The following is a 12467-nucleotide window of genomic DNA, read 5'->3' on the forward strand; positions in this document are numbered from 1 at the left end:
AAAAAATATTTTTTTTTTGCTCTCTATTGACCTCTTGTGGCTAAGTGGTCATACTACAACAGAGAAGGGTAGGAGTGGCAAGCAAGGGCTGTGACTGTGTTTGCCAGAAAGCAAAATGGAGGATATGGCTACAAAACAGGGCAGATTTGCTCTAAAGCCTTCACAGTCAGAAACTGGGGGTTGAAGCAATTACCTTGCTTTTTTTTTTTAAACCCCAGTCGGGCAGGGAAGCTAGAAAGCAGGCTGGGGTGGATGAAAAAGGTCAGGACCTTCCCACACCAAGGCCCAAAACCCAGCAGAGGTTAGGGGTTTCTGCAAGGTTAAAAGGCTCTTTCTCGCGCAGGGGCCAGAGGCTCGGGGTGTTTTAAAGCTTTTCAGTCACAGGAGTAGCAGGCAGGTCAGCTGGACAGTCTCAAAAAGGTCCCTAGTAGCAGGAAACCGCAATAGTAAATAAAGCAGCTTAAGTCTGGTGCTGGCTGCCGCTTGGGGCAGAAAACAGCCGTAGGCTTTAAAACCCCGCCGGCCAGGCAGTCCAGGGGCAGGAAAAGCGCTTGGAAGGCGCTGGGAGGCTGTAGGGTCTGAGGAACCAGCACAAGGGTGAAGCGGGTGAGGAAGGTGTGTGAAAGGCACCTGGGAGGGAGAAAGCATGGATCAGAGAAAAAATGGGAGGCAGCCGCTCAGCAAAGATTTTTTAAAAAAAGAAAAAACTGCAGAAAGCTTTGTCACTGGGGGAGGGGAGGCGCAGCAGGGAACTATTTTCACAGGGAGTCCGAAAATCCCTTCGTTAAGTTGCCAACTGCAAGTTTTAAATTTAATATTCAATGCCTCCAAAGTATGATATTTATAAGGATTTTATTTAAAGTGCAGGGAAAGAGTCTCAACTCTACCCTACCGAACCGCCACCTCTCCAAAAAGCCCCGTCACCACGCCCACCACAACCATATCCAAAACCATCCCGCGAAACCCACCACCAATAGGAAAAGGCTTAAGGAATTATGGGTATGGTGAAAGGGAGTATGGGTAATGTAGTTTTAGAAGGGGTACAAGGTCTTCTCAACTTTACAATGCTCCCTGAATGACAAGAAATGACTTTATTTTAAAACCTAATATTTATTAGGTGGTCATTTAATTCAATGATAGAAGAAAATAGTACGACTTGTAGGATTCTACCTTGTTCGACTGGGAACAAATGTAGTTATATGACTCTTTTGCAATGGGCAGAATTCTTCCTCTCTGTATAGCTAACAGTTGACTTAAAATGACCAAATTTGAGAAGGGGCTATCCATCTTCTTGATGTGTTCTTGGCCATTTTTCCAGGAAAGGCCTAATAAGGGTAGAGTCTTATTAAAGGCACCATGGTCCTGGGAAAAAAATAATAAATCTGAATATTGGTTGGTGAAATCAGAGCAAGAGACACAGTCAGGATCAGGGTGAAGGACATTGAATGAAAGTGTCAGATGTCTCCCAGAATTATAGAATCTGGCAGCCTCCTTCCCAAACTACCTGTCACAATTAGTGCAGATTGTGTCCATTGGTTTAACATTTCAGACTGGCGCCTTCTCTACTGGGAAGACACTTTAGGTGCCTTGACAAGATTTGGGAAATAATCTCCCATCTAGAAATCATGTCTTATCAGGAATTATTTTCCGGGAAGTTTTCCACAAATGACTCATCTTGTCTCCTTCTTGGAAATCTGATTTTCAGGCCTCCCTGAAACCAATTCTATCATTTCTTATAGTACATTGGTGTTTAATTACATGCATATTGTAAGGATGGGGGGCAGGACAAAATGAGCCAAAAGAAGGCCTTTGGTGACAGTTACTGACAGTTGGGCCCAGAGAGGATGTTGGGGAATTTTCTCTGGAGGAGGAAGGAGGAAGAGAGGCTTCCAGTGGAGAACTAGGAGAGAGGAGGAGGACATCTCAGCTTGGATCCAGTCCTGATGGCTTCCTGAGGATCTTTCTTTGGACATTGATACCCTGCTTCCCTGGTCAAAGGCATCCCATCACTTCTCACCCAGCAAGACTTCAATCGTCGAGTCAGCTAAGTGTTTGGACTCCATTTTGGGAGTGATCTCTTAGGTTCCTTCTCCCATTACCCAACCTTGCTGAGAGAACCTCTCCGATTTGTCTTGCAATTATAGAAAAGGATAGAAATAGGAAATAGAAATAGAAACGGAAGGAGAAGAGGTGAGGGGAAACGCTTAGGAGTGGGAACCCCAAAGGTTCCCACCTGAGTGACGGACCCCATAGAAATAGAGAAGAGGGCACCCCAAAATCCTTCTGCCCTATACCCCTTTCCCCAATCCCTATATTGATATTAATAAAAGACATTCATTAGTCAGATAGAGTTCCAGAGTGCCTCAGAGGTGAGAGGGAGGAGAATCACAGCTTGGTCTGACTGCTTCCATCTTGGAGCCAGACCACTTGTTGTGAAGTTGGCTGACCTCAGGGAAGGCTTGCGTGAACCCTGCCCTCATTCAGAATTGGATTGGGGTCCCCCATACCTCATCTTATAGGGAAGCCTTGCCTCCAAATCCTGTGGGGTGGCCCGACCATCCAGGTCACCCAGTTTTGGGGTGATACCCCCTCGAAGTCTCTAAGAGTATATTCAGCAGGAGGGGAGAGCTAGAAGAGAGTCTCACCTCATAGACCCTCTCTCTTCCCTTCTATCATAACATTGGTTACTGTCTCTTATTATTACAATAAAACACAATTTGTTCAACTAGTCCTCAGTTGATGAGCATCTTCTTAAGTTTCCAGTTCTTTGCAACCACAAAAAGAACTGTAATAAATATTTTAGTACCTATTTTCCCTTTTTCTTTGATCTCTTTGGGGGTATAGTCCTAGTAGTTGTAGCAGCTGGATTGTGAGTATACATATTTGAGTGATTTTTTGCATATTGTTCCAAATTAGTTTTCAAAATAATGACCAATTCACAGCCCAACCAAAAATGCATCAATGCCAATAATGCCTGCCACAACATCACTACCTTCTCAAAGTCTACTCTGTTATTGTTATTAAGTCATTTCAATCATGCTCAGCTCTTCATGATCTTTATTGGGGTTTTCTTGTCAAAGATACAAGAGTTTGCCATTTCCTTTTCTAGTATTTTGAGTCACACAGTGACTTTCCCAGGGACACACAGATAGTAAGTATCTGGGGTCAGATTTGAACTCAGGAAGATTAGTCTTCCTGACTCCAGACCTGGCTCTCTATCCATTGCATCTAGCTACAGTGCATCAATACACTTATCTTTTCAAAGTCCCTCTTAAGGTGTAATTTTTTTTTGTCAACTTTGCCTATGTGATGGATGTGAGATGAAACCTCAAGAGTTGTATAAATTTGCATTTCTATAATTATTAATGATTTGGAGCATTTTCCCAGAAGGCTATAGATAACTTGGATTATATCCTTTGGGAACTTGCCTATTCATATCAATTTATCAATTAGGAAATAGTTCTAACTTCCTTATATATTTTGGAAATGAAACCATTTTCAGACAAAGTAACTGCAAATATTTTCCCCATATATGTATCCTTCGTAGTCTTAGCCGAATTGAGTTTGTCCAACAATGTTTTGAATTTTATGCAAAGTTGCCCATTTTATCTTCTGTGATCTTTTCTATCCCTTCTTTATCCTTGAATCTTCTGTCCAATGATAAGTAAATTCTTCTTTGCTACTCTAATGTGGTTATGGTGTCACCATTTGTGCCTAAGTCATACATCCATTTGCATCTTATGTTGGTTAATTTTCCACTTCTGATATCCAGAAATGTTTGTCACATAGTGAGTACTTAAACCAGTAGGTAGAATCTCAGACCCAAGACTATTGGTTTTGTTTGTCTTTCTATGTGGTATACCTAGCCTGTTCCACTGATTATCTTCTCTATTTTTTAACCAGTTTTTGATGAATTAGACTCCTTTCCTTCTCACCATAATGACCTTGTAACTAGCCAGAATAGAGCATTTCCAAAAGTATATTTTTTTGGGGGGGCAGCTGGGTAGCTCAGTGGATTGAGAGCCAGGCCTAGAAACCAGAGGTCCTGGGTTCAAATCTGACCTCAGACACTTCCCAGCTGTGTGACCCTGGGCAAGTCACTTGACCCCCATTGCCTACCCCTTACCACTCTTCTGCCTTGGAGCCAAAACACAGTATTGTCTCCAAGACAGAAAGTAAGGGTTTAAAAACAAAACAAAACAAAAAAAACCAATAGCTATTAACATGTACTTAAAATATATATTTGGGTAACGATCTTCTGTGTGGAAATTTGAGGAAACTCATGTAGTGGTCAAAGAGGAAGCATCAACTTCAAAAGTATAAGATGGAGGGGATATGTTTAGAGAATAGAAAAATATCTGAGGGCTTCAGCAGACTTCAAGCTCATAAGTATCAGCAATGAAATCAAATTGCAACCTTAGCCTGCAGACTTTATCTATACACAGCATGGTGTCAGACTTGGTATAGAAAGGGCATAGATGAGTTGGTGGACATTAAGAGGAGATAGATGGGGTCATAAAAGACAGTAAGGTTGGTTGAAGGAACTGGGAATATTTGGCATGAAGGAGAGGAGAGTGGGTGGGGATAGCATAGGGTTCTTTTATTCCAAAAGTTAAGCACTTATACTATGTGCCACTCAAGGCTGTGGATAAAGTATAGTGGGTAGAAAACCAATCAAAGAGTGAAGGACACTTGGTTTCAAATCCTAGTACACCCCATTCATGTGACCCTGGATTAGTAACTTAAGTTCAGGTTCATCAGAAACTCACCAAGATTACAAACTGTGAACAGATGCTGACTTGTATTAGTAGTAAATGCTTCTCTAACCAAGAAGTGCCTACACCAGTAAAATCACTGGTTTATGCAAAAAAGTATAGCTGTAGAGAGTGTACTAGGTACTTTATATAGACAAAGAGTTTGCATTCAAGGAGGTTATATTCTATGAAATACTGAGGATATAGATTAGAAATTACAAATTGGAATAAAAATATGTGTAAAGTATGTGGAAGATTAGAAAGAGAATTGGGCTTGGGGTCAAGTACACTTGGGTTCAAATCCTGATTCAGACATTTGGCTATGATCCTGACAAATCTCTTTTTTTTGGTCTCAGTTTCTCAATGGCGAAGACCAAAAAGGGTTGGCCTCAATGACTTATAAAATCCTTTCCAACTCTAGATCTGTAATCCTATGATGCAAATATAAGTAATTCTCATAGGAGAGGGTACTAGCAAGTGAATGAATTAGAAAAGGCTTTGTATAGGAGATGATGCTGGATATGAGAGTTATCTTCAAGAATCTGAAGGGATCACTCAGCCATTAAAGAAATTAAACTTATTCTGCTCCCTGAAGGCAGAAATAGGACCAATGGGGGGAGGGTTCCAGAGAAACACATTGAAGTTTGATATCAAGAAAGTTTGCCAAAATTCAAGTCATTCCAAAATGGAATGGGTAGTCTCTGTAGGCAATGGGTGGCCCCTCCAAAAGGAATAGCCTCTTGCTAGGGAATGCCAAAGGTGGAAATCCATTTTTGGAGCAAATTGGACTCAATTGACATTATGGTGGAGAATCTTATAATTCTTGGAGGTCTTTTCTTCCCTTTATGGTTCTCCTATATCTTTAGAGTGTACATTGAACCCAGTAATTCCTGGGTGTATACATATGTAGATTCAATTATTGTGTTTGACTTCAAGCCCTGTTTGCCTTAGAAAGCCTAATAGATGGTAGTGAGTCAGGGAAGATTCTGTGAATTAAGTCCCCTCTTTATTAATCATAACTTAGACATAATTTATGGGATCTTTTTCAGAGGGACTTCCTATCTGCTTAGAGTATACACACAGAAACTGTTGGAACAAAATTATTACAAAGTGGGAGTTGGAGGCAGGAGAAAGTTTTGCTTTTCTTGGCAATGTGCCCCAGTGCTAAACTCCTGCTTTGCAGTCAGATGATCACGAAAGCTGAAAGGTTCCTTGAAGGTTTACAATGTCGACTCCTATTATTTTACAGATGAGGAAACTGAGACCCAGACGTGTAGAGTTACTTATCTAGGGTCACACAGCCTGAATTGAAATCTCAGTTCTGCTTACTGCCCAGTTGTTGTTGGTGAGCAAGTCATAGGATCATAGCTATAACTAGAAGAATTTTTGACATCTAATCTTATAGAGATGAAGAAATGGAGGTCCAGAGATTAAGTGATTTGCTCCAAGGTCACATAGGTAGTATGAAGGAATGGATCATAGATTTTTAGTAGCAGGCAGCTAAGAAGCCATAGAATTCAAACGCCTCATTTTGTACCTCTGCTTAGAGAATGCACACAGAAACTGTTGGAACAAAATTATTACAAAGGGGGAAAAGATACCTTATTCAAAGTATGCGGCTTTCAGGTATGGTTTGAAAATGAAATAAGGAGACAAAGGCCAATATAGACTGAAATATTATACTTGCCACTTTTTGTGATAGCAAATAGATAAATTGATTTGGAAAAAGACAAACAAATTGTGTTGCATGAATATAATGGAATTGTTGTTAATCTTTTGTTTTCAGAAAGGACCAATGACATCCTGAGGATAATGTTTTGATTTCTGTGCTACTTGGATTTAAGTGAGGCAGAGTTTTATAAAGTTATTGGTCTCATTCTTTCTTCCAGAGTTATAGAAGTCCAGTGGCAAGACTATGGTAGAGATAACTGGTGATGGCTGAGGATTCAGTAGATGATCTTGAGATCTTTGATGTCTGATCAATCTCTGACGTAATCTTGAGGCTGTCCTCTAGATGTTTTCTAGTTTACCATGTTTATCCTGCTTCCTCCCTCCCTCCCTTACTTCCTTCCTCCCCTTCTTTCCTTCCCTTCTTTCCTTCCCTTCTTTCCTTCCCTTCCTTCCTTCCTTCTTTCCTTCCCTTCCTTCCTTCCTTCCTTCTTTCCTTCTCTTCTTTCCTTCCTTCCTTCCTTCCTTCCTTCCTTCCTTCCTTCCTTCCTTCCTTCCTTCCTTCCTTCCTTCCTTCCTTCCTTCCTTCTTTCCTTCCCTACTTCCTTCCTTCCTTCCTTCTTTCCATCTTCCTTGTCTTCCTTGCCTATTTAACTTCTTCTGGGTTTTATCATGCTATATTTTTTGTTTGTTTGATATTTTTAAATGCCCAGTTAAGTCCCTCTATTTCTCCCCTTCATCCATTAGAGAAGGTATGTGACAAAAGATATATGTATATATAATGCTGCATTTTACTTGTTTCTATTTATCAGTTCTTTCTCTGGAGGTGTACACCCACAAATCATTGTTCAAACAATATTTCTGTTGTTGTATACGTTCTTTTGGTTCTTCTTGTTTCTCTCTTCATGTAGGCCTTTGTATGCTCTTCCATAATTAACCTGTTTTTGTCATTTCATTCTATCTTCCACACATTGCTTCTCCCTCTTGTTTCCTATTATAAAATACCTTTTGGAGATTCTGTGGAGATAAAAAAGTTGTTATCTTTGGGTTTCTCAAAAAGATTTGGAGTTAAATCCTGGGAATGATGAGCAGAGACCCAGTTTTACAGACAAAAACTCAGTAATATGATAAACTCTTTTCTGTCAACTCTAGATGTCACTCTCACATCATTCCTTGGAAGCCAGCAGTCACTTTCCTTTTGCTGCATCACTGTCTTCTATCTGGATGCTTTTTTGGGGGTAGACTCATGGTGCAGTTTTGGACTCCCAACTCCAGTCACCTTATAGCCATTTATATAGAATTGTTGTGGAATTTTTGCTGCAAAACTTTCTTTTCCCTTTAAAAAAATCATCAGCACAATGAAAAACAAAGAATTCTTTATGTTGGAAAGTAATCTCTTTTACACACTTGCCTGTTTCATAAATCAGATTCTCTCTTGATCAATTGTGTGTGTGCACAATTAACTACACACACTTATGAAAAAAATGTTCCTTATGTCAGTCAACCAGTATTTAAGTGCCTGCTATGTGCCAGGAACTGTGCTAAGGGCTAGGGGTATAAAGAAAGGTAATACATCAGTCTCTGCTCTCAAGGAGTACACAGTCTAAAGAGGGAGACAACACACAATATACAAATAGGCTATATAGTATGTATACTGGAGATGATCAACAAAGATTAGGGAAGATTGAAAGGCTTCATACTGAAGAGAGCACTTTTTCTAAGACTTGAAGGGAAACAAGAGGTAGAGATGAAATGTAGCATGTTCTAGGCACAGGGGACAGCCAGTGATAATGCTCAGAGTCAGGAGACTCTGTTTTGTGTATGAGAAACAGCAAGGAGGCCAGTGTAGACTGGCTGCTGCAGTAAAGAAGCAGGAAATAGACAGAAATGATTGAAGATCAATGAGTGAGGAGGGATGATGGAGGAGACAACTTGCTGGAGAAAATGGGGTGTAATAGAATCACTTGTTCATGTGCAGGAATTCTTCTTGATAAGAAGGGGCACCTCTTCATGTCAAATAGATGTGAAGAAGGAGATAGATGATGAAGACATTTGAGTAATGTGAAATGAGGTATAAGGTTGGGGAGGAAGCTTTCTGTGAATGGCCTCGATTTCTTTTCAGTGAAATATCAGACAAGGTTCTCAGCTTGGGGGCATAGGAAAATCATAGGAGCTTTAAGGAGAGATGAAAAGTTTTTAAAAAGATGCTGTGTTGAGTGAATATTGACCTTAGTGACCATCTAGTCCAGTGGTTCCCAAACTTTTTTGGCCTACCGCCCCCTTTCCAGAAAAAAATATTACTTAGCCCCCTGGAAATTAATTTAAAAAAATTTTAATAGCAATTAATAGGAAAGATAAATGCACCTGTGGCCATCACTGTCCCCCTGGACCGTTGCAGCACCCACCAGGGGGCGGTGGCACCCACTTTGGGAATCACTGATCTAGTCCAATACCTTTTTTACAATGTGGAAATTTGGGCCCACAGAAGGGGAGTGATTGGCTTGAGGAAAAAGAGTCTGACTTACATAGCCAGCCAGGTACTAAAATTTAGTCAGAATGTGGTAGAGGAGAGAGATCTGGAGGATGGAGGGGAAATTGAAGAGGGATTAGCTAGATGATTTTGTGGAAAGGGTGCTGGACCTATAGTCAGGAAGATCTGAGTTCAAACCTGACTTCAGATATTTAGGAGCTGTGTGATTCTGGGCAACTCAGTTAACTACTGTTTGCCTTAATCCCCTGGAAAAGGAAATGGCAAACCATTCTAGGATCTTTGTCAAGAAAACCCCAATGTGTGCTATGATCCATGGAGTCTTTAAAAGAGTCATACAAATGACTGAATGATGAGAGGAAGATGAAGGTAGAATGAGCTATAGGGAAGAGGAAATTGAGATGAGCTGGGGAAGGGAAGGAGGTAAACAGGAGAAAGAATTAGGATAGTGAGGTGGTGGTTGGGTGATTGTTATATGGTAGGAGTAAGAGAAAGAAAGACTTTTCTGGAAACACTGAGGAAAGGGAGAGGAAACTAGCTACTGTCTTCAAAAGGCCCCTTTTGTACTTTCTTCAAAGGCCAGGGACAACCTCCTCACCTAATCCAAGGCATTTCTCAGTTCTTATTGGCTTTTATTTCTGCAGTAGTAAATACTATTAACTGCCTCCTCCTCCTTGAAATGTCATCTTCCTGTATTTTTCTTCTATTTCTCTGCCAGATTTTTCTTTGTCTTCTTCACTGACTCTTCTTCTTCCTCTTCTTATCCCTGAACTGCACTCAGCATTTTGCTCTTTTATTTCCTCTTTCTCTCACGACTAATTCATTTTCATGACTTTGTTTATTGCCATGTTAACAACTATATCACACTAACAATTATATTAGCCTTTTTGAGGCTGTTCATCTACCTTTGGTGTTCCCCTTACATTTGTGGCACCAAGAAGCTGTATCCTCCACTTTGGCCACATCCCAGTGAAACTGTCTTGGCAGTTTGGCAGATGGACTAAACCAGGTTGAGGGTAACACAACAGGCCTCAGACCCATTGGTGAATTAGGAAGATGTCTGCCTTGTGAAGGACATATTTTTTTCCTCTCTTTTTAAAATATTTTTATTTTGAATATTTTCCCATAGTTATATGTTTCATGTTCTTTCCCTCTTCCACATAACACCCCCCCCCCCCATCCCCCTGTAGCTGATGCACAATTCCGCTGGGTTTTACATGTATCATTGATTAACACCGAATTCCATATTATTGATAGTTGGACTAGAGTTATCATTTAGTGTCTTCATCCCTAATAACATCCCCATCAGCCCATGTGTTCAAGCAGTTGTTTTTCCTCTGTGTTTCTCCTCCCACAGTTCTTCCTCTGAATGTGGATGGTTTTCTTTCTCATAAGTCCCTCAGCCTTGCTCTGGATCATTGCATTGCTGCTAGTAGAGAAGTCCATTGTGTTCGATTGTGCCACAGTATATCAGCCTCTGTGTATAATATTCTCTTGGTTCTGCTCCTTTCACTCTGCATAGATCAATCATTTAACCACTAAGCCTCAGTTTTTGCCATTGTAAAATGAGGGTTTGAACTAGATCAGTGATTCCCAACGTGGGTGCTACTGCCCCCTGGTGGAGATCCAGGGAGGTGGTGATGGCCACAGGTGCATTTATCTTTCCTATTAATTGCTATTAAAATTAAAAAATAATAATAATTTCCAGGAGGTTAAGTAATATTTTTTCTGGAAAGGGGGCAGTAGGCCAAAAAAGTTTGGGAACCACTGAACTAGATCAAGCACTCAGCCTGGGGTCTATGAATTTGATATATATGTATATATTAATACATACACATTCACACATATGTACAAAATTGGTTTCCTTTGTAGTCCCATGCATTTTATTTTATGTATTTGAAAGCATGATTCTGAGAAAGAGTCCATATGCTTCACTAGATACTGCCCAAGGGACCCAGGGCACACAAAATAGTTAAGAATCCCTGGACTAGATGACCCTTTCTCATATCTAAATATATAATCTATCAATAATATATGTCATTCCGGCTTGTAATTGAGTTATTCTTGATTCATTTCTTTCATTCTTCACCTATAGAAAATCAGTGACTAAGTTCTATTGATTCTTCTTTTGAAATATGTTTGGTATATGTCTTACCTTTCCATTCTTGTTACCAACACAGTCCCACCATCTACATACTGTTGTAGTGAAATTAGGGAAAGTGGAGGTGACAGACAAAAGGCAGAGAGTGACGATGGCAGAACTCTGGGTGAATGACTGGCTGGTTGGCAGTTGGTTTCTAGACTTTCACCTTGGAGGTACTAGTTAATCTTCTCTCTGGGGATTCTGTCTCTGTGGATCATCTATCAAGACTTCACTGGCTGGGAAGAGGTTGAGTTTGGTGAGACACACTGGTGGACAGTGTGGTCAAGAGCCTTCCTCCTTCTCCTTTGGATTAATTGCTGTGACCCTACTGGTTTCCTGACAGACCCTTGAAGGACGACAGATGTGAGATCCCCAAACCAGCCCAGTGGTCCTGTTTTACCTTCCAGCTTTCCCTTACTTTTAATATACTATCAAAGGGGAAATTCTAGATAGGACAGAGTTAGGCAGCTCTGTAATTTAGAGAGATCAGTATAGAAAATCTGTTGGACCTTTATGGTGTGTTATTTGGAATTTTCCTCAGGGGGGTGGTGCAAGTTTTAAAATCATAATGTCTGTGTTATAATCTATAATGTAAAAAAAAAAGGAAAAAAAAATTTTTTAACTCTTTTAGGAGTAATTTCAGGGGGGGATGTATAATTCTCAGAAGGAAATGCATGTTTTATAATCTATAACGTAAAAGTTTAAATTCTTTTGAGAGTAATTTCAGGATAAGAAATTTGCCATCTCCCCAGAATCCAGACAACAAACCTGTTTGGTGAGGACACCATGAAGATGCCTGAAGAGCCTTCACTGGATCATGAAGATCCAAATTGAACTTTGGGATGCAGTTGATTGAACTATGGGGATTTGAATGAGTCAAATGCATTTGTTTTTGAATGTACACTCTTATGCCAATAGGGGCATGCCCCAAATTGGCTTTTTGTCAATGCAGCTAGTTTTTTATCCTTTTTCTTTTATCCTCAAATTCCTGTAATTTAGAAGTTGACTATGTTTATAGATCCACCGAAAAAGACCAGTCTTTTTCGCCGGATCTCAGGGGGGGAATTGTGTTATTTGGAATTTTGGGGGTTCCATTGAGAGGTATTTGAGGCTCATTTGAGCCTTGGAATACTTAGATGTGTGACTTCCTGTGGATGTTTAGGGGACTTTGAAACTACATTTTCCATGATTCAATGGGTTTCCGGTTTTAATGTGATGACATGTACCAAGGTGGAGTGTGGCTTAAATTGGGAGGTCGGGCTTGAGACTTCCTCTTGGTTTATGTAGGAAAGGTGAGGGAAGGTATGGAAGGTAAATGGCTGATGGCGGCATTTTTGAAATAGATCTTAGCCAGGCCCGTGGTAGATTTTATTCTATCAACATGGTCTTGATTAAATTATTACTTCTCCTTTTA

This window comes from Gracilinanus agilis, chromosome 2 (assembly GCF_016433145.1).
Source record: "Gracilinanus agilis isolate LMUSP501 chromosome 2, AgileGrace, whole genome shotgun sequence".
Lineage (NCBI taxonomy): Eukaryota > Metazoa > Chordata > Mammalia > Didelphimorphia > Didelphidae > Gracilinanus > Gracilinanus agilis.